Source organism: Mustela lutreola, chromosome 1 (assembly GCF_030435805.1).
Source record: "Mustela lutreola isolate mMusLut2 chromosome 1, mMusLut2.pri, whole genome shotgun sequence".
In the NCBI taxonomy this organism is placed as follows: domain Eukaryota; kingdom Metazoa; phylum Chordata; class Mammalia; order Carnivora; family Mustelidae; genus Mustela; species Mustela lutreola.
The window spans coordinates 158871966-158896376 of record NC_081290.1 but is presented as its reverse complement, the minus strand read 5'-3'; the positions used below and the strand labels follow the sequence as shown (position 1 = coordinate 158896376).

Here is a 24411-nt window from a genome sequence, read left to right as displayed (position 1 = left end):
ATTTTGGAGATTCCCATCTTCTTGAAAGTTTTACAGATACTATGCTAACACAAATAACATATTTACACATTATTAATGATTTTTAGTTGTGTCAACCAATAACCAAACATCTCTAGTCTTGTCTTTATTTTCTTAAATTTCATGTCAGAGAGTGTCTTTTTCTGTATTTGTATAATATGAAAGGTAGATTAATCAGAAGCCCCATATTTACTAAGTACATCTTTTATTTGCAGGATTGTAATTTCTTTTTTATTTCCCACTGATTAGTTCCTTTATAGAATGCAAAAAAGTTCTCAGAGAAAGATGAACATTCTTGAATTAAAATTAGAAGAGGATAATTTAAAGAGTGAAATTTGATAAACAAGAAAATCTGTCATATCTAGAAGGGAAATCCTGTGAATCTAAAATTAACCAGAGTGTTAAAATGACAAGATAATAAGATTCTGTCATACCGTAAAGATGTTACCAGAGCAGCGATATTTAGTGCTCAGCAGAGTTTGGGGATTACTTCCTTTCCTTTTTCCTTTTCTCTGAAAGAAACAAGTCCTTATAGAATAATTTTGGGGAGGAATGAAAAAGTAAATTTGTTTTACAGGAAAATATTTTTTTTTTGTCACTTCTCAATGACTTAGAATTTAAATATATCTTCAGTTAATAGAAGCAATAAGATGCTTTTAATGACATAAAATTAAAATATTAACAGTTTAGAGAAATTATTAGAACAATAGGGTCAATGAAATGATAGTGGATAATATAAGGAAAACAGTATTTCTTAAAATTTGGCAAAAATTATTTTTTTAAATTAAAACTTATTTTAATTTAAGTTGTATTGATTTCTTTCTTGTTCCTCCTGGGATTTGAAAATACTCTTATGAATTGGTTATAAAGTTCAAGAACATTTTAAAATATTAAAATAAAAGTCCACTGACCATTGAAAAGTTTGTAAAGTATATGAAATAAATATAGCTGATCAATGATCTTCAAGTATTAAGGTTATAAAAAATCATGAAAGATTGAGGATCTGTTACTGTTTAATTTTTGAATTTTAAACACTTCATTCATTCTTTCAATATACATAACATAAGCTATCCTTTTTCAGTGGGGCTATATGTGATTTGCTAATATTTTCTTTAGAATGTTTGCATTCTTGTTCATAAGTATATTCATAAGTCATTTTCTTTTCTTCTAATGTTCTCACTTCCTGGTTTGGTGATGATACTGGTTTCAAAAAATGAATTAAAAATCATTCCCTTCACATTTCTGAAAAGGCTTGTACACTATTGGTATGATTTCTTCCATAAATATTATATAGAACTCACCTGTGAAACTGGTTGTTTTCTATGTGAAAATATTTTAAAATATTAATTCAATTTCTTTAGATATATATGGCTATTCAGATTTTCTATTTCCTTTGGGGTCAATATTGGTAAATTGTATTTCCTATGTCATTTTATTTCTTTACTTACTTGCCAAAACATATGATCACATTTTATGATCATTCATATGATCACATTTTATCATTATAAAGTTGAGAATCTGTAGTGTCTTTTGTCATTCCTGGCATTGCTAAATTTTTTTTCTTGATTTTTCTACTGTTGATTGTTGTATTTAAAAGTCCACAGTCAGCTCTTAGAAATATCAAATATTAGCTTCTTATATTTTCTCTATTATGTTTTGATTTTCTGTTTCATTGATTTCTATTCTTCGTTGTTTCCTGTCTCTTGCTTAATTTTGTTTTAATTGGTTATTTTTCTGCCTCATGAAAATGAGGTGGAAAAATGAACCTTCAATCATTGATCTTTTGATTTGTATATTGTTGTTAACTAACCTGAGTCAGAAAAATTTGCTCTTCCTGCTGTGGTTCTTGTTTACTCTCACACTACTATCATACTTAGGACACTTCTGACACCAGGTGTGTTAGTTAGTTAGTTAGTTAGTTAGTTAGTTTTTTCTCCACATTAAGCCATTCTGCAACATCAACTGGGTATCCTACAATGTAATTCAATTCTAAAACTGCCTACCTAGAAATTGCATTAGATCCTACAGATTAAAGGCGCAGTCTTACAGAGCTGTTTCCCACCCTCCAATGTCAGTCATAAGTCCAAGTTGTTACCTGTGCTTCTGACCTGTAGGCTGTAAATTGCAGGCTCCCAAGACTCCCTCTTTGGGCTACATTAATTTGCTCGAAGGGTTCACACAACTCAGGAAAACAATTTACCTTTTATCAGTTTATTAAGGAAGGATATGACAAAAGATACAGATAAAAATCCACATGGAGAGATATCTGGGGCAAGGTGTGTAGAAAGGGGCATAGAGCTTCCATGCCCTCTCCAAGTGTATCACTCTCCCAGCACCTCTGCATCTTCTAACCTGGAAGCTTTCTGAACCCCATACTGTTAAGATTTTTATGGAGGTCTCAACACAAAGGCATGATCAGTTATTAACACCATTAATAATCCTTTCTCCCTTCTATAGGGAGAATATTGTAGGGAGAATGTAGGGGCTGAATATTTCAGACTTCCAATCCCGGTTTTGTCATTTTAGTGATTAACCCGACTCAGGAGCCCAAGAGTCACTTCACTAGAACACAAGACACTTATCACTCAAGAAATTCTAAGGGTTTAAAAAAAAATGTTCCTATTGCTCTTATTACCTGGGAAATTCCAGTGGATTTAGGAGTTCTGTGCTAGAAATCAAAGTTGGAGATTCATATGTATATTTTCTATGTATATTTTCTATATTCTATTCTCACATAATCATATTCAACTTAACTCATTTTTTAAAATTTAAATTCATATATTTATGAATAATTAGCCAGTTAGCCAACATATAGTACCTCATCATTTTCAAATGTAGTGTTCAATAATTCATCAGTTGCCTATAACACACAGTGCTCATCATATCACATGTGCTCCTTAAATTAATGCCCATCACCCAATTACCCCATCCTCCCACCCAGCTCCCCTCCAGCAACACAAAGTTTGTTTTCTACACTTAAGTGTCTCTCATGGTTTTTCTCCCTCTCCAATGACTTCCCATTCAGTTTTCCCTTCCTTCCCCTATGATCCTCCGCACTGTTCCTTATATTCCACAAAGGAGTGAAACCATATGATAACTGTCTTTCTGACAATTTGATGGTTGACTTATTTCATTTAGCGTAATACCCACAGTTCCATCAAGACCAGTGTAAATGGTAAGCATTCATCCTTTCTGCTGGCTGATTAATATTTCTGTGTGTGCGTGTGTGTGTGTGTGTGTGTGTGTGTGTGTGTACCACATCATCTTTATCCATTCATCTATTGATGGACATCTCAGCTTTTTCCATAGTTTGGCTATTGTGGACATTGCTTTTATAAACATAAACAGGTTTATAAACAGGTGCCCCTTTGGAACCCTACATTTATATCTTTGGGGCTGTACCTAGTAGTGCAATTGCTGGGTCATAGGTAGCTCTATTTTTTACTTCTTGAGGAACTTCTCTATCTTTATCCAGAGTACCTGTCCCAGCTCACATTCCCAACAACAGAGTAAAAGTGTCCCTTTTCTCCATATCCTCTCCAAAATTTGTTGTTTCCTGTCATTGATTTTAGCCATTCTCACTTGTATGAAATGATATCTCATTGTGGTATTCATTTGTATTTCCCTGCTGCCAGTTGATGTGGAACATTTTTTCACGTGTCTGTTGGCCATTTGTTTCTCTTCTTCGGAGAAATGTCTGTTTATGTCTTCTGCCCATTTCTTCACTTGATTATTTGATTTTTGTGTGTTGAGTTTGATAAGTTCTTTATAGATCTTGGATACTAGCCCTTTATCTGATATGCCATTTTATTTATTTATTTTTTAATTTAATTTAGTTATTTGAGAGAGAGAGAGATCACAAGTAGGCAGAGAGGCAGGCAGAGAGAGGAAGGGAAGGGAGAGGAAGGGAAGCAGAGAGCCCGGTGTGGGGCTCGATCCCAGGACCCTGGGATCATGACCTGAGCTGAAGGCAGAGGCTTTAACCCACTGAGCCACCCAGGCGCCCCTGATATGCCATTTTAAATAGCTTCTCCCGTTCTGTAGGGTGCCTTTTTAGCTTTGTCTACTATTTGCTGTGCAGAAGTTTTTGATCTTGATGAAGTCCCAGTTTTTCATTTTTTTGTTTCCCTTGCCTTTGGAGACATGTCTAGCAAGAAGTCAGCTGAAGTCACAGAGGTGCTGCCTGTGCTGTCCTCTAGGATTTTGATGGATTCCTATCTCAAATTTAGGTCTTTCGACAATTTTGAGCTTATCTTTGTGTAGGGCATAAGAAAATGGTCCAGCTCCATTCTTCTACATGCTGCTGTCCAATTTTCCCAACACCAATTATTGAAGAGACTGTCCTTTTTCCATTGGATCTTTTTTCCTGCTTTGTAGAAGATTAGTTGACTATAGAGTTGCAGGTCCATTTCTGGGTTCTTTATTTTGTTCCATTGATCTCTGTGTCTGTTTTTGTGCCAGGACTGTCCTGTCTTGATGATTATTATCTTTGTAATATAGCTTGAAATTAGGCATTGTGATGGTTTCAGCTTTGATTTACTTTTTCAACATTCCTCTGGCTATTTGGGTCTTTTCTGCTTCCATACAAGTTTTAGGATTATTTGTTACAATTCTGTGAAAAATCTTGATGGTATTTTGATAGGGTTTGCATTGAATGTGTAGATTGCTCTGGGTACCATACACATATTAACAGTATTTATTCTTTCAACTCATAAAAATAGAATCTTTTTCCATTTCTTTGTGTCTTCCTTTTTTTCATAAGTGTTCTGTAGTTTTTACAGTATAGATCTTTTATCTTCCTGGTTAGGTTTATTCCTAGGTAACTTATGATTTTTGATGCAATGTAAAATGGTTTGATTCCTTAATTTCCCTTTCTTTTGTCTCATTGTTAATATATAGAAATGCAACAGATTTCTGTGCATTTATTTTATATCCTGCCAATTTTCTTAATGCATGTATGAATTCTAACGACTTTAAGGTGGAGCATTTTGGATTTTCTACATAGAGTATCATGTCATCTGAGAAGAGTGAGAGTTTGACTTCTTTGCTGATTCGCATGCCTTTTATTTCTTTATGTTGTCTGATAACTGATGTTAGGATTCCTAGTACTTTGTTGAAAAACAGTGGTAAGAGTGGACATCACTGCTGTGTTCCTGACCTTACAGGAAAAGCTCTCAGTTTTCCTCACTGAGAATATTTGCTGTGGGCTTTTCATAGGTGGCTTTATGATATTGAGTTGTGTCTCCTCTCTCCTTACACTATGAGAGTTTTAATCAAGAAACAATGCTGTATTTTGTCAAATGCTTTTTCTCCATATATTGAGAGGATCATACGGTTCTTGTCCTTTCTTTTATTAATGCAGTATATCATGTCATTGATTTGTGAATGTTGAACAAATTTTGCAGCCCAGGAATAAATCCCTCTTGGCCATGGTGAATTATCCTTTTAATATACTGTTGTACCATATTGTCTAGTATCTTGGTGACAATTATTGCATCCATGTTCATCAGGGATACTGGTCAGTACTTCTTTTCAGTGGGGTCTTTGTCTGGTCTTGGGATCAAGGTAATACTGGCCTCATAAGGTTTGAAAGTTTTCCTTCCCTTTCTATTTTTTGAAACAGCTTCAGAAGAATAGGTATTAGTTCTTTAAAATTTTGATAGAATTCCCCTGGGAAGCCATCTGACCTTTGACTCTTTTTGTGGGGCGATTTTTGATTACTGCTACAGTTTCCTTGCTGGTTATGGGTCTTTTCAGGTTTTTTATTTCTTCCTGTTCCAGTTTTGATAATTTATACGTTTCCAAGATTGCATTCATTTCTTCCATATTGTCTAATATGTTGGGGTATAGATGCTCATAATATGCTCTTATAATTGTTTCTATTTCTTTAGTGTTGGTTGTGATCTTCCCTCTTTCATTCACAATTTTATTTATTTAGGTCCTTTCTCTTTTCTTTTTGATAAGTCTAGCTAGAGGTTTAAGAATCTTATTATTTCTTTCAAAGAACCAGCTCCTAGTTTTGTTGATCTGTTCTACTGATCTTTTGGTTTCTATTTCATTGATCTCTGCCCTAATCTTTATCAATTCTCTTCTTCTATCGGGTTTAGGCTTCATTTGCTATTCCTTCTCTGGTTCCTTTAGATGTAAGGTTAGGCTGTGTATTTGAGACCTTATTTCTTGAGAAAGGTTTGTATTGCTATGTACTTCTCTCTTAGGATTACCATTGCTAAATCCAAAGGTTTTGAACAATTGTGTTTTCATTTTCATTTGTTTCCATGAATTCTTTAAACTCTTCTTTAATTTCTTGGTGACCTCATTCTTTAGTAGGATGTTCTTTAGCCTCCATGTATTTGAGTTCCTTCCAGATTTCTTCTTGTGATTAAGTTCCAGTTTCAAAGCATTGTGGCCTGAAAATATGCAGGGAATAATAATAACAACATAATAATAAAAAATAATAACAAAAAATAATCCCAATCTTTTGGTATCAGTTGAGACCTAATTTGTGTCCCAGTATGTGATCTATTTTGGAGAATGTTCCATGTGCATTGTAGAAGAATGTGTATTTTTTGCTTTAGGATGGAATGTTTTGTATATATCTGTGAAATCCACCTGGTCCATAGTGTCATTCAAAGCCCTTGTTTCTTTCTTTTTTTTTTTTAATTTTTATTTTTAAATTTTTGAAATAAACATATAATGTGTTTTTATCCCCAGGGGTACAGGTCTGTGACTCGAGAGGTTTACACATTTCACAGTACTCATCATAGCACATACCCTCCCCAATGTCCATATCCCCACCACCCAATCCCGTCCCCACTCCCCCCAGCAACCCTCAGTCTGTTTTGGGAGATTGAGTCTCTTATGGTTTGTTTCCCTCCCAATCCTATCTTGTTTCATTTATTCTCTTCCTACCCCCCAAACCCCCCATGTTGCATCTCCACTTCCTCATATCAGGGACATTATATGATAGTTGTCATTCTCTGACTGACACACTTCGCTAAGCATAATCTTCTCTAGTTCCATCCAAGTCGTCGCAAATGGCAAGATTTCATTTCTTTTGATGGCTACATAGTATTCCACTCATATACTATGAGATTCTTTCCATAGTTTGGCTATTGTAGACATTGCTGCTATAAACATTCGGGTGCATGTGCCCATTCGGAGAACCATGTTTGTATCTTTAGGATATATACCCAGGATTGCAATCACTGGGTCATAGGGTAACTCTATTTTCAGTTTTTTGAGGAAGCTCCACACTGTTTTCCAGGGTGGCTGCACCAGCTTGCATTCCCACCAGCAGTGTAGGAGGGTTCCCCTTTCTCCGCATCCTCTCCAGCATTTGTCATTTCCTGACTTGTTAATTTTAGCTCTTCTGACTGGTGTGAGGTGGTATCTCATTGTGGTTTTGATCTGTATTTCCCTGATGCTGAGTGATATGGAGCATTTTTTCATGTGTCTGTTGGCCATCTGGATGTCTTCTTTGCAGAAATGTCTGTTCATGTCCTCTACCCATTTCTTGATTAGATTATTTATTCTTTGGGTGTTGAGTTTTCTAAGCTCTTAATAGATTTTGGATACTAGCCCTTTATCTGATATGTCGTTTGAAAATATCTTCTCCCATTCTGTCAATTGTCTTTTGGTTTTGTTAACTGTTTCTTTTGCTTTGTAAAAGCTTTTGATCTTGATGAAATCCCAATAGTTCACTTTTACCCTTGATTCTCTTGCCTTTGGCGATGTTCCTAGGAAGAAGTTTCTGCGGCTGAGGTCAAAGAGGTTGCTGCCTGTGTTCTCCTCAAGGATTTTGATGGTTTCTTTTCTCACATTCAGGTCCTTCATCCATTTTGAGTCTATTTTTGTGTGTGGTGTAAGGAAATGGTCCAATTTCATTTTTCTGCATGTGGCTGTCCAATTTTCCCAACACCTTTTGTTGAAGAGGCTGTCTCTTTTCCATTGGACATTCCTTCCTGCTTTGTTGAAGATTAGTTGACCATAGAGTTGAGGGTCTATTTCTAAGTTCTCTATTCTGTTTCATTGATCTATGTGTCTGTTTTTGTGCCAGTACCATACTGTCTTGATGATGAGAGCTCTGTAATAGAGCTTGAAGTCCGGAATGGTGATGCCACCAACTTTGGCTTTCTTTTTCAATATTCCTTTGGCTATTCGAGGTCTTTTCTGGTTCCATATAAATTTTAAGATTATTTGTTCTATTTCTTTGAAAACAAATGGATGGGATTTTGGTAGGGATTGCATTAAATGTGTAGATTGCTTTAGGTAGAATAGACATTTGCACAATATTTGTTCTTCCAATCCATGAGAATGGAACATTTTTCCATTTCTTTGTGTCTTCCTCAATTTCTTTCATGAGTACTTTATAGTTTTCTGAGTGTAGATTCTTTGCCTCTTTGGTTAGGTTTATTCCTAAGTATCTTATTGTTTTGAGTGCAATTGTAAATGGGATTGACTTCTTAATTTCTCTTTTTTCTGTCTTGTTGTTGGTGTAAAGAAATGCAACAGATTTCTGTGCATTGACTTTATATCCTGACACTTTGCTGAATTCCTGTAAAAGTTCTAGAAGTTTTGGAGTGGAGGCTTTTGGGTTTTCCACATATAGTATCATATCATCTGCAAAGAGTGATAGTTTGACTTCTTTGCCAATTTGGATGCCTTTAATTTCTTTTTGTTGTCTGATTGCTGAGGCTAGGACTTCTAGTACTATGTTGAATAGCAGTGGTGATAATGGACATCCCTGCCATGTTCCTGACCTTAACAGAAAAGCTTTCAGTTTTTCTCCATTGAGAATGATATTTGTGGTGGGTTTTTCATAGATGGCTTTGATAATATTGAGGTATGTGCTCTCTATCCCTACACTTTGAAGAGTTTTAGTCAGGAAGGGTTGCTGTACTTTGTCAAATGCTTTTTCAGCATCTATTGAGAGTATCATATGGTTCTTATTCTTTCTTTCATTAGTGTATTGTATCATATTGATTTGCGGATGTTGAACCAACCTTGCAGCCCTGGAATAAATCCCACTTGGTCGTGGTGAATAATTCTTTTAATGTACTGTTGAATCCTATTGGCTAGTACTTTGGTAAAAATTTTTGCATCTGTGTTCATCAAGGATATTGGTCTGTAGTTCTCTTTTTTGGTGGGATCCTAGTCTGGTTTTGGGATCAATATGATGCTGGCCTCATAAAATGAGTTTGGAAGTTTTCCTTCCATTTCTATTTTTTGGAACAGCTTCAAAAGGATAGGAATTAGTTCTTCTTTAAATGTTTGGTAGAATTCCCCTGGGAAGCCATCTGTCCCTGGACTTTTGTTTCTTTGGAGATTTTTGATGACTGTTTCAATCTCCTTACTGGTTATGGGTCTGTTCAGGTTTTCTATTTCTTCCTGGTTCAGTTGTGGTAGTTTATATGTGTCTAAAAATGTATTCATTTCTTCCAGATTGTCAAATTTGTTGGTGTAGAATTGCTCATAGTATGTTCTTATAATTGTCTGTATTTCTCTGGTGTTGGCTGTGATCTCTCCTCTTTCATTCATGATTTTATTTATTTGAGTCCTTTCTCTTTTCTTTTTGATAAGTCTGGCCAGGGGTTTATCAATCTTATTAATTCTTTTGAAGAACCAGCTCCTAGTTTAGTTGAAATGTTCTGGGTTTTTTTTTGTTGTTGTTGTTTGTTTGTTTGTTTCTATTTCATTGATTTCTGCTCTGATCTTCTCTTCTGCTGAGTTTAGGCTTTCTTTGTTGTTCTTTCTCCAGCTCCTTTAGGTGTAGGGTTAGGCTGTGTACTTGAGACATTTCTTGTTTCATGAGAAAGGCTTGTACTGCTATATATTTTCCTCTCAGGACTGCCTCTGCTGTGTCCCACAGATTTTAAACCATCGTGTTTTCATTGGGATGGGTCTTGCTTTTTTATCCAGGCTGATACCCTGTGTCTTTTTATTGGGGCATTTAGCCCATTTACATTCAGAGTAATTATTGAAAGATAAGAACTTAGTGCCATTGTATTACATGTAAAGTGTCTGTTTCTGTAGATCATCTCCATTTCTTTCTGGCTTATGTTACTTGGGAGCTCTCTCTTTGCTTATAGGATTCCCTTTAATATTTTTTTGTAAGGCTGGTTTAATGACCACAAATTCTTTTATTTTCTTTTTGTCCTGGGAGTTCTTTATCAGTCCTTCCATTCTGAATGACATCCTTGCTAGATAAAATATTCTTGGCTGCATAGTTTTCTCACTTAGTACCCTGAATATATCATGCTAACCCTCTGGCTTACCAGATCGCTGTGGAAAGGTCTGCTGCCAGTCTAATGGTTCTACCATTGCAGGTTATGGAGCTCTTGCCTCAAGCTCCTTATGGGATTTTCTCGTTATTTCTGAAATGGCAAGCTTCAATATTATATGTTAGGGGGTTGATCTATTTTTATTGATTTTGTGGGAGAGTTCTCTCTCCCTCTTGGACTTGAATACCTTTTACCTTCTCCAGATTAGGAAAGTTCTAGTTATGATTTACTCAAATATACCTTCTGTCCCTCTCTCTTTCTTTTTCCTCTGGGACTGCAATAATTCTGGTATCACTGATCCTCCCAGGGGAGCAAGCAATGATCCTCCCAGGGGAGGGAGGAGGATAGCTGTAGTCTGCTGCTTGCAGGTCCCTCACACAGAGAGCTGTCACCCAATTGCACTGCGGTTCATGGTTTATGGCAAACCTACCTGAGAGCCCACTCCCATGCTCACTGATTGTAACCCATTTCCCTGCTCCAGTGCTTGGGAACTCCACTGGCTCAGACATTGCTGTTCTCTGTGACCCTGGAGATCTGGAGACTCCACTGTCCCACCTAGGATTCTGCCCTACTTCACCACCTAACCACCTTCCAGGCAGGGACATCTCTTACTGGAGTAGACTTCTAAAAGTTCTGATTTTATACTCCAAGGCTATATAACTTTCCAATAGCCAACTTAAGGAGGCTCCCAACCCATGCAGTTTATCTTCTGATATATCCCCTCCAATTCACTTCTCCACACTTACCTTTCAGAAGGGAGTTACTTTTCTATTTGTAGAATTCCAGCAATCCTTTTCTTACCTTTCAAGCTGAATTCATAGGTGTTTAGAATGATATGATAGTTATCGAGATAAATTCAAGGGACTAGATGATATGAGATCCCCTACCCTTCCATCATCTTGCCTCCCTTCCCTAAAATTTACTTATTTTAAAAAATATTCTTTTTATGTTCCAGGAAACTGCTTAGGTACTACATTATTTATGGGTATTGCAAGGTTTTACAGGCAAGATAGACATGACACCAGGCAAGATAGGTGCAAGGCAAGGTTTATTAAAGGCGCCCTCGGGCAAGGTTCCTCACTCAGGAGAGGTGAGTTGGGGAAGTCACACCCGGGAAGGGGTTGAGTGAGCTTTTATTGGGCCAAGGCAGGGCGGGGGCTCATAACCATATTTGGTAAGGTTAGAGGTTGGGGGTTGGAGAGTCCCAAAGTAGCTGGTTTCTGTTTTTTGCATAAGTTTCGGTTTACTTAAGGTGACATGTCCTTGATAAATGCCCTTCTGTCAGGAAAGTCCTGAGTAGGGGGAAGATGTTGGTCTGGCGGCCATTTTATTGTTCCTCCTGCATTCCCAGGGCCACAGATCTAACAGGTATCATATTTCATTGGTCTCCTAATGCTTGTGCCACTTCCTTAGACTTTTCTTGGTTTTGATATTCTTGACAGTGTTTAGGAATACTAATCAGGTATTTTGTATATTATCTCTATATATGGGTATTTCTCATGTTTTTTTCTCATAGTTAGATGGATATTATATCCTTTTGGGAGGAAGACCATAGAGCTAAAGTGCCATTGCATTATATCAAGGGTACATATTATCCTGACATTATTTATCACTATTGATGTAAAACTTGGTACCCGTGGCTTCTGTCAGGTTAGTTGGATTTCTCCACTTTAAAGTTCTTCTTCCTTTCTTTCTTTCTTTCTTTCTCTCTCTCTCTCTCTCTCTCTCTCTCTCTCTTCATATAATACATTATTTAGAAGGAACTCATGAGAATCCCACACTTATGGAGTGGAGAGTTATGCTCTACCTACTTAAGGGAAGGTTATCTACATAAGTTATTAGGAATTCTTCTGAATGAGAGATGTCTTCCATTTATTTTAATCACTTATTTATATTGGTATGGACTCATGTTTATTTATTTTATACTTTAAATTCAATACTATTTTATTTTCTTTCTCAGGGGTCATAGTGTTGGCCACTTGACATTTCTCCACCATTTTTTAAAGTACTTCCTTCCTTTCTTGCACTACATATACTATAAACTCATTTTGTTTTATTTCCTATCCCAGTCCTAAAATCAGCCATGTATCCCATAGGCCCTATAGTTTTCTTTAAATTGGGAAGTTAGACTTTGAGCTCTGGGTGCTAAGCATGTTTGTTGCTGGAGGGATGAGGGGTGTTATTTCTTTTGTATTATTCCAATTTACAATAAAGAAATACATGTGCATATCCATTCCTTTGTGTATACACATCTATAAATATTTCTGTATGTAAATTCATCTCAATATGGAAGTACACTTAAGTTTATTCTGATGTCTCCAATTCTAATCTATTACCGTATGGATCATTCTAGCCTCCTCACTTCACTTATTTATAAATTTTCCATCCTGAAGTGAGAAACCTAACTCCTACCAGCCATGATACATTTTCTTAATTTTTCAATTCCAGTGTACATGTATAGCTCTATTAGAATTGTCAACTTGTATTTCCATTGGAGGTATCTTTATAAATTAGAGTGCTATGCATACATAGCACTATTAGAATTGTTAATTTACATTTCCATGGAAAATAATTTTATCAGCTAGAGTATGTTGCTTGCATATACTGGCTTTTGCCTTAGTCTTACAGACTTCTCTCATTTCTAAAACATTTTAATCCTGCTTCCAGTAAATTTGCTTAATACAGTTGTAATAAGTTAAATGATTTTCTCACATTTGTCCATCAGAGGACTCCCCAACCTATTAAATGATTTTAAAAGTAGCATACATTAATGTTCACTCTTTGGGTTGTAAATTTTTATTGGTTTTGACAAATATACATATGATATATATTCTGTTACCACATCATAAAGAAAACTTTATCATCCTAAAAGAACCCTGTGTTTCACCTATTCACCTTTCTCTCTGAGCATTTTATAATCACTGAGCATTTGTCTCATCTCTATAGTGTTCTTTTTTACAGAATATTGTAATTAGAATCATCCAGTATGTAGCTTTTTAGAATGGCTTCTTTTGTTTAGCAACATGCATTTAAGATTCAAGTATGTCTTTTTATGTCTTATTAGTCCTTTTATTTTATTAATGAACAATATTATATTGTGTGGATGTACCATAGTTTGCTTATTCATTCACCTCTTAAAGTCTATGTTGGTTGTTTTCTTTTTTTGCAATTATAAATAGACGACTATAAATATTAAACTGCAATATCTTGTGTGAGCGCAAGTTTTAAATCTGTTAGGTAAATACCTAGGAGCATAATTGCTGGCCCCTATGGTAAGAACATGTTTAGTTCCTTTGTTAGTGTATATATATATATATATATATATATTTACAGACAATCATGTTCTCTGCAGAGGAAAGACAATTATTTCTTCTTTTCTGATCATTGTATCTTTCAGTTCTCCATTTCTGTCCTAAATCACTTCTTTAACTTCTTTAATACTTATTCCACAGCAGGTCTACTAATCATAAATTCCCTCATTTTTATTTTTTCCGATAAAGTGATTATTCTCATTTTTGAAAGATGGTTTTATCTGCTGTAGAATTCTTGATTGGTGTTCTTAATTTTGACATTTTAGAACATTTTACTCCAGTATCTTCTTTCATGCATACTTTCTAATATGATATGCTTAAGTACAGTTTTTTATTGTTACTGCTATTTTTCCTATTGTTTTCTGATCTTCATGAGTCTGTGGTTAGTTATTCATTAATTTGGGAAGTTCAGAATTACCATTAGTAATTTAAATATTTTTTTATTATTTACTCTCTTCTCTTTCTATATTCAAAATATACTTTTGTATGTATATTGCAATTGATCCACAGCTCTTAGCTTTTCTGGGATTTATCTTATTTTTACCTTTTAATTTTTTTTGTAATTTTGCTGGAGAAGTTTACTGACATTTTCAAGCTCATTAATGCTTTCCTTGGTCATATCCATTCTATAGATGAGCCTATCAGAGACATTCTTCATTTCTGTTACACTGTTTGAATATCTAGCATTTACTTTAAATTATTTTTAGGGTTTCTGTCTCTCTGCCTACATACTATATTTATTCTTACATGCTGTCTCCTTTCTCCATTAACATACCAATCATAGAGGTCCTGGGGGGTGGCTCAGTAAGTTAAGTGTCTGACTCTTGATTTCAGCTCAGGTCATGCTCTTGGGGTTGTGAGATCCAGCTCCACCTTGGGCTCCACATTTGACACAGAGTCTGCTTGAGATTTTCTCTCCCTCTCCTTCTAACCCTCCCCCTGCTTGCTCTCTCTCTCTCAAATAAATTAGGGAGAGTATGTGTTGTTGGTGAGCGCTGTGTATTGTGTAAGACTGATGAATTACAGAACTGTACCCCTGAAACAAATAATATATTATTTTTAAAAATCTATTTAAAACAAACAAACATACCAATCATAGGTGTTTAAAATTCCATATTTATGCAAAGAAGACATCCAAATGGCCAACAAACACATGAAAAAGTGCTCAGCATCACTTGGCATTAGGGAAATACAAATCAAAACCTCAATGAGATACCACCTTACGCTAGTCAGAATGGCTAAAATTAGCAAGGAGATGACAAGTGTTGGGGAGGATGTTGAGAAAGAGGAATTCTCCTCCACTCTTCGTGGGAATGCAAGCTGGTGCAGCCACTCTGGAAAACAGTATAGAGGTTCCTCAAAAAGTTGAAAATAGAGCTACCCTATCACCCAGCAATTTCACTACTGGGTATTTACATGAAAGATACAAGTGTAGTGATCTAAAGGGGCATGTGCACCCCAATGTTTATAGCAGCCATGTCCACAATAGCCAAACTATGGAAAGAGCCTAGGTGTCCATCAACAGATGAATGGATAAAGAAGGTGTGGTATATATATATATATATATATATATATATATATATATATATATATTAGAATATTATGCAGCCATCAAAAATTGAAATCTTGCCATTTGCAATGATGTGGTTGGAACAGGGGGTATGATACTAAGTGAAATAAGTCAATTGGGTAAAGATAATTATCTTATGATTTCACTGATAGGAGGAATTTGAGAAACAAAACATGGGATCTTAGGCAACAGGAGGGAAAAATGAAATAAGAGGAAACCAGAGAGGAAGAGACACTGTAAGAGACTCTTAATCTCAGGAAACAAACTGAGGGTTGCTGGAGTGACGGGGGCAGGGATGGGGTGACTGAGTGATGGACTTTGGGGAGGGTATGTGCTATGGTGAGCACTGTGAATTGTGTAAGACTGATGAATCACGGACCTGTACCTTTGAAACAAATAATAAAACATGTGTTAATTAAAAAAAAAAAAAAAAGAGCTTCAACATAGAATTTATAAATATCTCAAAAAATGTCTGTTAATTCCAAAATCTTTGTCATGTATGAATCTGATTCTTATTCTTATTCTTGCTTTCTCTCTTCATATGGTGTTTTGGTGCTTTTTGGAATACCTTGTTATTTTTCAGTGAAATCTGAACGTGATGTATCAAGTAACAGAAACTGAGGTGTGAGGCATTTAGTGTGACAATTTATGTTAACTTAGATAGAAGTTGAGTACTGTTTAATGTTTGTTGTGGTTGCAAGTGAGAGGCTTCAGATTTCTTTAATGTCCTTCTCTTTTGACTTTGGACTTTCGTAGGCCCTCCTCCTGAGGGACACTGCATGTTATAGTTCTTTCAGCTGTGCACCATTGTTTTTATACAAAGGTCTTTTTTATGGGGTGGTCAGGTGTGGAGGAGGGAAAGTTTTCTGTAGTCTTATGATTAAACTCATTCTTTTAGTTGTTCTGGCATCAAGACTATGGCATTTAGACTTAAGACTATTTTCCATTGGTATAGATTCCTTCCCACTCACTCAGCCCCTTGCTGAGACAAAAATGCTAGAAGGGGATAGATTGGGAGGACTACTCTTCCACACTGTGATCAGGCTCTAATAAAACTGATGCCCCTGAAGGCTATGACTTTGTCAGGGAGAATCTTAAAAGAAATCCACATAATCACTTTTTTTTTTTTTCCCCTCTCTCAGAGTCTAGTGGGTATCTTTCTCAGATTTCTACCATCAAGACCTGGTGGATTTCCTAACGTAAAGTCTATGAAAATGTGAGGGATTCCACTGAAACTTCTGCTCCAACGAGTTTCTCACTCTTTAATACACATTCAACCTCCAGCAGTTCGTCAAAATGACTCTTTAAAACAATCTGAGAGGTTTTTTTTTCTAAAGATTTTATTTATTTATTTGACAGAGAGAGATCACAAGTAGGCAGAGAGAGAGGAAGGGAAGCAGGCCCCCTGCTGAGCAGAGAGCCTGATGCGGGACTCGATCCCAGGGCCCTGAGATCATGACCCGAGCTGAAGGCAGGGGCTTAACCCACTGAGCCACCCAGGTGCCCTAATCTGAGAGTCTTGAAGGGGCAGAGGGTGGGAAGTTGGGTGAGCCTGGCGGTGGGTATTATGGAGGGCACGTATTACATGGAGCACTGGGTGTGGTGCATAAACAATGAATTCTGGTACACTGAAAAGAAATTGAAAAAGTAAAATATTATAATAAAAAAAGACAAGAAAAAAAATGGCTCTTTAAACTTCTGTACTACTTCATAGCTTAAGCAGCTTCTGCTCCAGGTAAGCAGATCGTGTCTGTGGTGCTCTTGATATGCCTGTGTCTTCAGATTTTAGAGTTGTGGTTTGTTCTGCAACTTTAGTTCCTGTGGGCCAAACAATAAAGTAGGTTAAGTGTGAATCGCTTTTTCTTGTTGATACATTGGAAATGATGACTTTTCAAACTCTTTACATATTAGGACTAAAACAACAAGTCCTCTAGATCAGCAGTATTTAAACCTTTTTCCTCTTCCAAGATGTTAAATTTTCTCTTTCTGAACATTGCTTTTGCTAAATCACATATATATCCATGCAGTATTTTCATGTTTTTTTCAGTTGGCAGTTTATTCTAGTGTAACTTGGTATATGTTTTGTGAAAGGATTAGGAAGAAATATTTTACTAAACTTGCAAGTATTGAGGCTTTTCCTCATATTGTATTTATTGATTTGTAATTTAATTTTAGTTTTACAAGTTTGGTCTTTTGCAATGTAATATGCTTTCATTTCTCACCATATGGTCTATCTTGATGAGTAGTCATTATATAATTTTTTAGATAAATGGGTATTCTAGAGCTATAAGATGTAGAGATGTTTGAGTTTTGCTCATTGTGTTGTTGAGGTCTTCTATATAATAATCAATTTTCAGCAGTTCTATCAATTACTGAGAGATAGTTGATAAATTTCCCCACTGTGGTTGCAGATTTATCTTAAGTTTCTGTTTAGTTTTTTTCATATATATGTTTTTTAAGATTTTATTTATTTATTTGACAGACAGAGACCACAGGCAGGCAGAGAGGCAGGCAGAGAGAGAGAGGAGAAAGCCAACTCCCTGCTGAGCAGAGAGTCCAATGCGGGGCTCAATCCCACGACCCTGGGATCATGGCCTGAGCCGAAGGCAGGGGCTTTAACCCACTGAGCCACCCAGGTGCCCCAGTTTTTTTCATATATTTGAAAGTCATTCATATGCAATTAATCTATTTTTTAAAAAAACAGTTGGGTTTAGCTCTTGTGCTTTACTCTGTATTTTCTGTTAACCTGTTCCAATTATTATTTCTTTATAAATACATTTTTTATAAATGCCTTGTTTCCTATTGAGTAGTAGTAGTATTATTTTATAATCAGTTCATGCTCCTTTATTGGCTTTTTAAGCTATGTATCTTTATATTATTTTTCATGGTTGCTGAAGGGATTGAAGGAGTACATTTTGTTTGTACCTTTCATACTTTGTGCTATTTTTATCATATATAATACTTAAACATACATTTTTAACCCCAACATATCTATGTATGCTATTGTTTTTCGTGCACATTTGTTTACTTTTATCAAAAAAGTTGCAAGGAGTGTATGAAAAAGTTTATTAAAACTTTCCCAGATACAATAGTTTTTAACATTTTGTCACATTTGCCTTATAACTTCTTTATATCATTTATGAATAGATAGTATGCGCCAAGTTTTTAAGTATCTCAAATTCAAAATCATTTTGTTCACTTAGGGAAGAAAAAAACATATACTGGAATTATAATGTGCAAAATGAGGTTTGGCAATATATGCCTCGTGTCATTTTTAAAACTATTTAAATCTTTCAGTGTAGAAATAAATTTTATGAAATTAACCAGGGTTCTCTGCAGAATGCAAGTATTTTAACATTAGCTTTATTTGTCTTAGTTACAAATAAGGAAAATTTAAAGTTAGGCAAAATTAAATAAATTGTAATATGTCAGTTTGATAGAATATTAGACTGCAATCTATGATAATGTGGGTAAATTTCATGATGCAATATTAAATGCAAGCAGGGTAAAAACCTGTATGTTTTATGCCATTTGCAATGACATGGATGGAACTGAGGGATATTATGCTACGTGAAATAAGTCAATCAGGGAAAGACAATTACCATATGATCTCACTCATATGTGAAATCTAGGAAACAAACCAGGAGATCATATGGTAAGAGAGAAAATAATAAAACAAGATGATGTTAGAGAGGGAGACAAATCATAAGAGACTCTTAATCATAGGAAACAAACTGAGGGTTACTGGAGCAGGGGGTGGGGTAGTTGGGTGATGGACATTAAGGAGGGCATGTAATGTAATGAGCAACAGGTGTTATAATGATGAATCACTGACCTCTGCCTCTGAAACTAATTATACATTGTATGTTAATTGATAGAATTTAAATAAAAAATCAATCATTCAATCAGTCTCTTGGGAGTAGCACTAGAAATGAAGAAGTTAAATAATGAAACCACGTGCCAAATTGCCTTGGGCATAGGTCTGACCAAGATTAGTGTCTTATTTTGAACTGACTGCCCTTTTAGAATCAAGAATGATTTATGTCAAGTCATTCACAATGATCATCATCACCATCACCATCTGAGTGCCTGCCATATGCTATGAATTTCTTATGGCAGATGGTTAATGTATCCCCCCCACCAAATTCTTATAACAGTTCTCCAAGATAAGTAAATAAAGTTTGATACAAAAAAGAAAAGAAAGAAAGAAAGACAAGACATTTGGGTAACTAGAAAGCCTGGGTTCAAATTTTGACTTAGTCCAATGGAACCATGAGTAGTCACTCAATACTTTAGTTTTCTCATCTGGAAAATGGCTTAGTAATAATACTTAAGCCCTGGATTGTTGGAAAGAGTGAATTAATTAATGTAAATAAAGCATTAGAAACAGTGCCTGGTATATCTGTATATATTAACTGACAGTGTATATGAGATAACATGTCTAATTGGCTAACAGGAATATTTATAAGCAATCCTAACTGGATGTGAAAACTCACTATGAATCTAATGTAATAAACTTTAATGTTTAAAATATTTAGAATTATTGTAATAGAGGAGTGTAACATATTTAGGAACTTTGTTTTGTGAACAAATATACATTAGTTATAGTATGAGTACTATAATAGGATGACCATGTATCCCAATTTTCTGGGATAGTCTTAGTTTTTGTGTGTTACTTTGAAGTATATGTTAATGGCCACATACTTTTACTCTAAAAACTAGCTTGTGTTAGATACTAAAGTATGTGCTCACCTTAGTAATTACATTTCTTAACCTCCCTGTTAGCTTATAAAATGGGAATGCTAACCGTTACAGTTGAAGTCAAGTAAGGAAAAAAAAATAATAACCACTCTGCAAATGCAAACATTAAATTTCCCACTCATATTTACTTTGCCCAGTCTTTCAGTTTACCTGTAAAATTATATGACTGGAAATAAGATGGTCATTGAAAAATCCCAAGAAGTATTACTATGGAGATTATGAAAGAGAAATATATATATGTATATAGCACTGCAAATTAGGTGAAATTTGTGTAGTAGAACTGTAATCAACATAACCATTGATTTTTAAAACAACTATCATAGGAGCAATTTATTTTTATTTTTAATTTTTTTTTAGATTTTATTTATTTGGAAGAGAGAGAGAATGAGCAGGGGGGAAGGGAAGAGAGGTTGAGGGGGAGGGAGATACAGACTTCCTGCTGAGCAGGGACCTTGATGAGGGACTCAATCTCAGGATGCCAGGATCATAACCTGTGGTGAAGCCAGATGCTTAACCTACTGAGCCACCCAGCCCCCAGAAGCAATTTTTTTTAAGATTTTTTTTTTTTTTTTTTAGTTGACAGAGAGAGAGAAATCACAAGTAGGCAGAGAGGCAGGCGGAGAGAGAGGGGGGAGGAAGCAGGCTCCCCACAGAGCAGAGAGCCCAACGTGGGGCTCGATCCCAGGACCCTGGGATCATGACCTGAGCCGAAGGCAGAGGCTTTAATCCACTGAGCCACCCAGGCGCCCCCAGAAGCAATTTAAATAGACAAAAAGATCCAGTTGCCTGGCAACTGATTATAAAACCTCAAACAATAAAAAAGTATGCAATAATTTTTTTTTTCCTGTCTATAACTAGTGTATTCCTTTGGGATGGCTTTTTAAATACAAAACTGTTATGCACATCTTTGAATTGTAATTATGACAACTTAAGTCTGTTTGCCCCTCAAGGATACTATGAACATTACATTCATAAACTATTTTGATATCCTTAGAAGAAATACATATAAATAATATGCATTGTTGGGAATAGAAATTATTTACCTTGGGAATCTGACTGCCACATTGTATAATGCCAGTAAGACAGTTTACATATGACAGGGAAAAGGGATCTTTGAAATACATGTTGCAATAGCCAAATTATTTCTGTGTGTGTGTGTGTGTGTGTGTGTGTATGATTTTATTATTTTATCTTACAGAGACAGAGAGCGAGAGAGGGAACACAAGCCAGGGGAGCAGCAGAGGGAGAGGGAAAAGCAGACTTCCTGCCAAGCAGGGAACTGGATGTGGGGCTCGATCCTAGCACCCTGAGATCATGACCTGAGCCGGAGGCAAACTGAGCCACCCAGGCACCCCTATATATTTTTCTTAAAATGAACTCTTAAATCTCACCCAGAATGAAGTACTATATATTATGTTGAGGGTCTTTTCAACCAAAACCAATCATAAATGTGCAATTGCAAAATGTATCTTTAACTTCTTCAACCTCTAATTTCTCTTCTGTTTTCTATGACAGACACTAATCACCATGTGAGTCACCTTAGACTCTCATGATTACTCCTGTTCAAAATAAGTAACTGTGTTAACACAAAATTTGAACTCTCAAAGCAGACTTTTGTTAATCATGGATCTAACCAATCACCAAATTTTATTAATAATCCAAAAAGAAAGAACACAGCAATGATATTGCATTTCCTTCTAAAAGAGGTCAGAACTATTCCTTCACTTACTTTGAGTCTTTGGTTTGGGTAATGTATGTGTTGCCATGCATATAAAGAGATATTGTTCTCAAAGGAAGCCATTTCCATTTTGATTTTCCTGTTTTATACTGTGTTAAAAGCTACCCAGAAAGAAGTAGTCTATATGACTATTTTCCATTCTTCCAAATCCACTTAACCCATGAACTAAGTGTTCTGTTGTTCTAGTTCTTGTTGTATTATTTTGGCTTTGTTTTTATTTTTTTCAGTAAGAAAGGAAGACAAACCAGATTTGTTTACCCAAAAATCAATTTTAAAGCAAGGACTCTCCATTATTATATTTCTGTAGTAAAAATCATCAGTCTGTTTACGAAGAGTTACTTCTTGGTTTCTATTACATGCATATTGGACCACTTAATGTTGCCTCACATATCAAAACAGAACTAACCAACCAACCTACCCTCCTTCCTTCCTCTCTCTCTCTCTCTCTTTCCCTCCCTTCCTTCCTTCCTTCCTTTTCTTCCTTCTTTGAAAATATGGAACACTTCACAAATTGGTATGTCATCCTGCACAGGGGCCATGCTAATCTTCGTATCATTCTAGTTTTAGTATATGTGCTACTGAAGTGAGCATGAAAGCAGAACTACTTAAAATAAATATTTCCCCATTACTTAAATAGGATAATTTCTATTAATCGTCTGCAATTTCATTGACCATCATATCATCCTCTCTCATCTTCTATTAAGTCTATCTATTAAATTTTTCATTTTAAGCACGGTGATACTCCCTTCTAGAATTTCAACATAATTACTTTTACCCTTACCGTATCAATGCTTGGATTCCAAATCTATCCAATTATTTTGATCTCAGTTTCACTTCTGTCATTGATTGTATTTATAACAGCTAATGAAAAGGTTTTATCTGTTAATTTAAATATTGGAGTCATCTCTGGACTTGTTTTTTCGTTTTATTTTATTTTTTTGACTGCCTTTGATCATGGGCAATGGCTGTCATTTTCCTGTGTCTCCGTGTGTTAAAAAACTTCAGATTTATTTTGCTCATCAGTGATTATACATTATGAAAACTCTGAATTTCATTATCTCTGTCTCTTAATAGTGTTTAGTTTCATTCCAGAAAGCAAATAAATTAAGAACTGATCCTTTTTGTGTGGTGATATGTCAGATAACTCTGTTTCAGTGTTGCTCTTAGTTCATGATGAGCGCCCTAATTCCAGGACACAGTCTTTCTTCTAAACATGGATCTTCTGGAATTTTAAATGAAAGCTCAGAGTATGTCCTTTGTTTCTCTAACTTGTCATATTCAAACTCCAAACTATTTTTCTTTTGTGCTGGAGTCGGCAGAAATATCAGCTCTTTAAACCTTCTACCACTTGCTTTCCTTTGGAATACTGGTATTCTTAACCAAACCAAGCACTATTCTTGGGGCAGTCAGTTTTGAGAGCTTTTTTTATCCAGATGTCAGGCACAATCTTCTTCAGATTGCAGGACTTTCTTTCTCAATTTATACCTTCTTTGGGGCCCCTGAATTTTGTTATTTGCTATATTATATCAATAAGCTAATCTTTCTTCTAGGTTTTCTTCTTTTTTCTAGGTGCTCTAAACTGTATAGACCAAAGGGGAAAAGGTGATATAAAGTTGGATTTAATCCAATGAATTACCGTCATTCAAAGATTGAATCCTCTCTAGTTTCTCCCTTATCTTGGGTCCTCTCCAATTGTTTTAAATAGCTGTTTTAGCATTTATTTAACCCATAATTAATATTAAATATTATATCCTTTAGGAGATAACATAAGCTATTAGGACTAAAACACCTTTTTTTTTTTTTTTGACATAGCTTTCTTCAAAGTTCATAGAGTAAAGAAATACAATCGATAAGAATATAGAAAATATGAAGGACAAAATTAGCGAGCCTGACAACAGCAGACATTCAACCAATGTTAAAAGAGTGCACATTGTGTTCAAATGCATGTGAATTATTGATCAAAATCGACTATACACTGCACCATAAATAAAGCCTCAAAAATTTCAAGGAACACTTGTATGTTCTTAAGTGAAAAGTGAAATGAAACTTGAAACTCTCGTTGTTTAGGAATCATCATAATTCCAAAGGATTCATTGATCAAAGAACAATCATAGAAATTATAAAATATTTGTAATTGAATAATTATAAATGATAAATCTTCTGGGCTATAAGTAGAGCTGTATTTTAAATGCATATAGTAAAAATAAATAACATTTAATGACCTTCATCCTGTATCTGAAAACAGATGGGAAAGTAGAACTAAATTTCATAAAGTAAAAGGGAAAACATAGTAATGATGATAGTATCAATTAATAAAATTGAAATTAAATTTACTTGAGATAGGCTTGACAAAGCAGAAGGATTGTTATTTGAAATTGTTAATAAAAATGATAAACCCTTGGCAAGTGGCAGGAAAAGAAAGAACAACTAAAATCTGAAACACGAGTGTCAGACTTTTAGAAAAACACATCATATTGTGACTGACTAAAAAGTTAAAAATCCAAGTAATCCTATATCTAGTAAAGAAATAGAATCTGTACCAAGAATTTTCTCAAAATAAAAATCTAGATCCAGAAGATTTCACTTGTTAATTTAACAAAGCAAACTAAAATACCAAGGGTTACAATATTCTTTACTCATAGAGCATCATACAATGTTTTTGATGAGTGTATGATAACATTATGATAAAACCTGGCAAGGAAGTTAACGATAAAGTTGGCTTCTTAGTTTTAT

At 35.2% G+C, this 24411-nt stretch overlaps 1 non-coding gene and 1 pseudogene across 1 annotated transcript; both read right to left on the bottom strand.

Annotated features, from left to right (window-relative positions):
• LOC131827417 (glucose-6-phosphate 1-dehydrogenase-like) overlaps positions 1 to 10338 on the bottom strand; it is a 66389-nt pseudogene extending 56051 nt beyond the window's left edge.
• Positions 10339 to 22166: 11828 nt separating this feature from the next.
• On the bottom strand, positions 22167 to 22269 carry LOC131822925 (U6 spliceosomal RNA). Its single transcript, XR_009350399.1, has one exon. It is a non-coding gene; the product is annotated as a U6 spliceosomal RNA (small nuclear RNA).
• Between the last annotated feature and the right edge of the window lie 2142 nt (positions 22270 to 24411).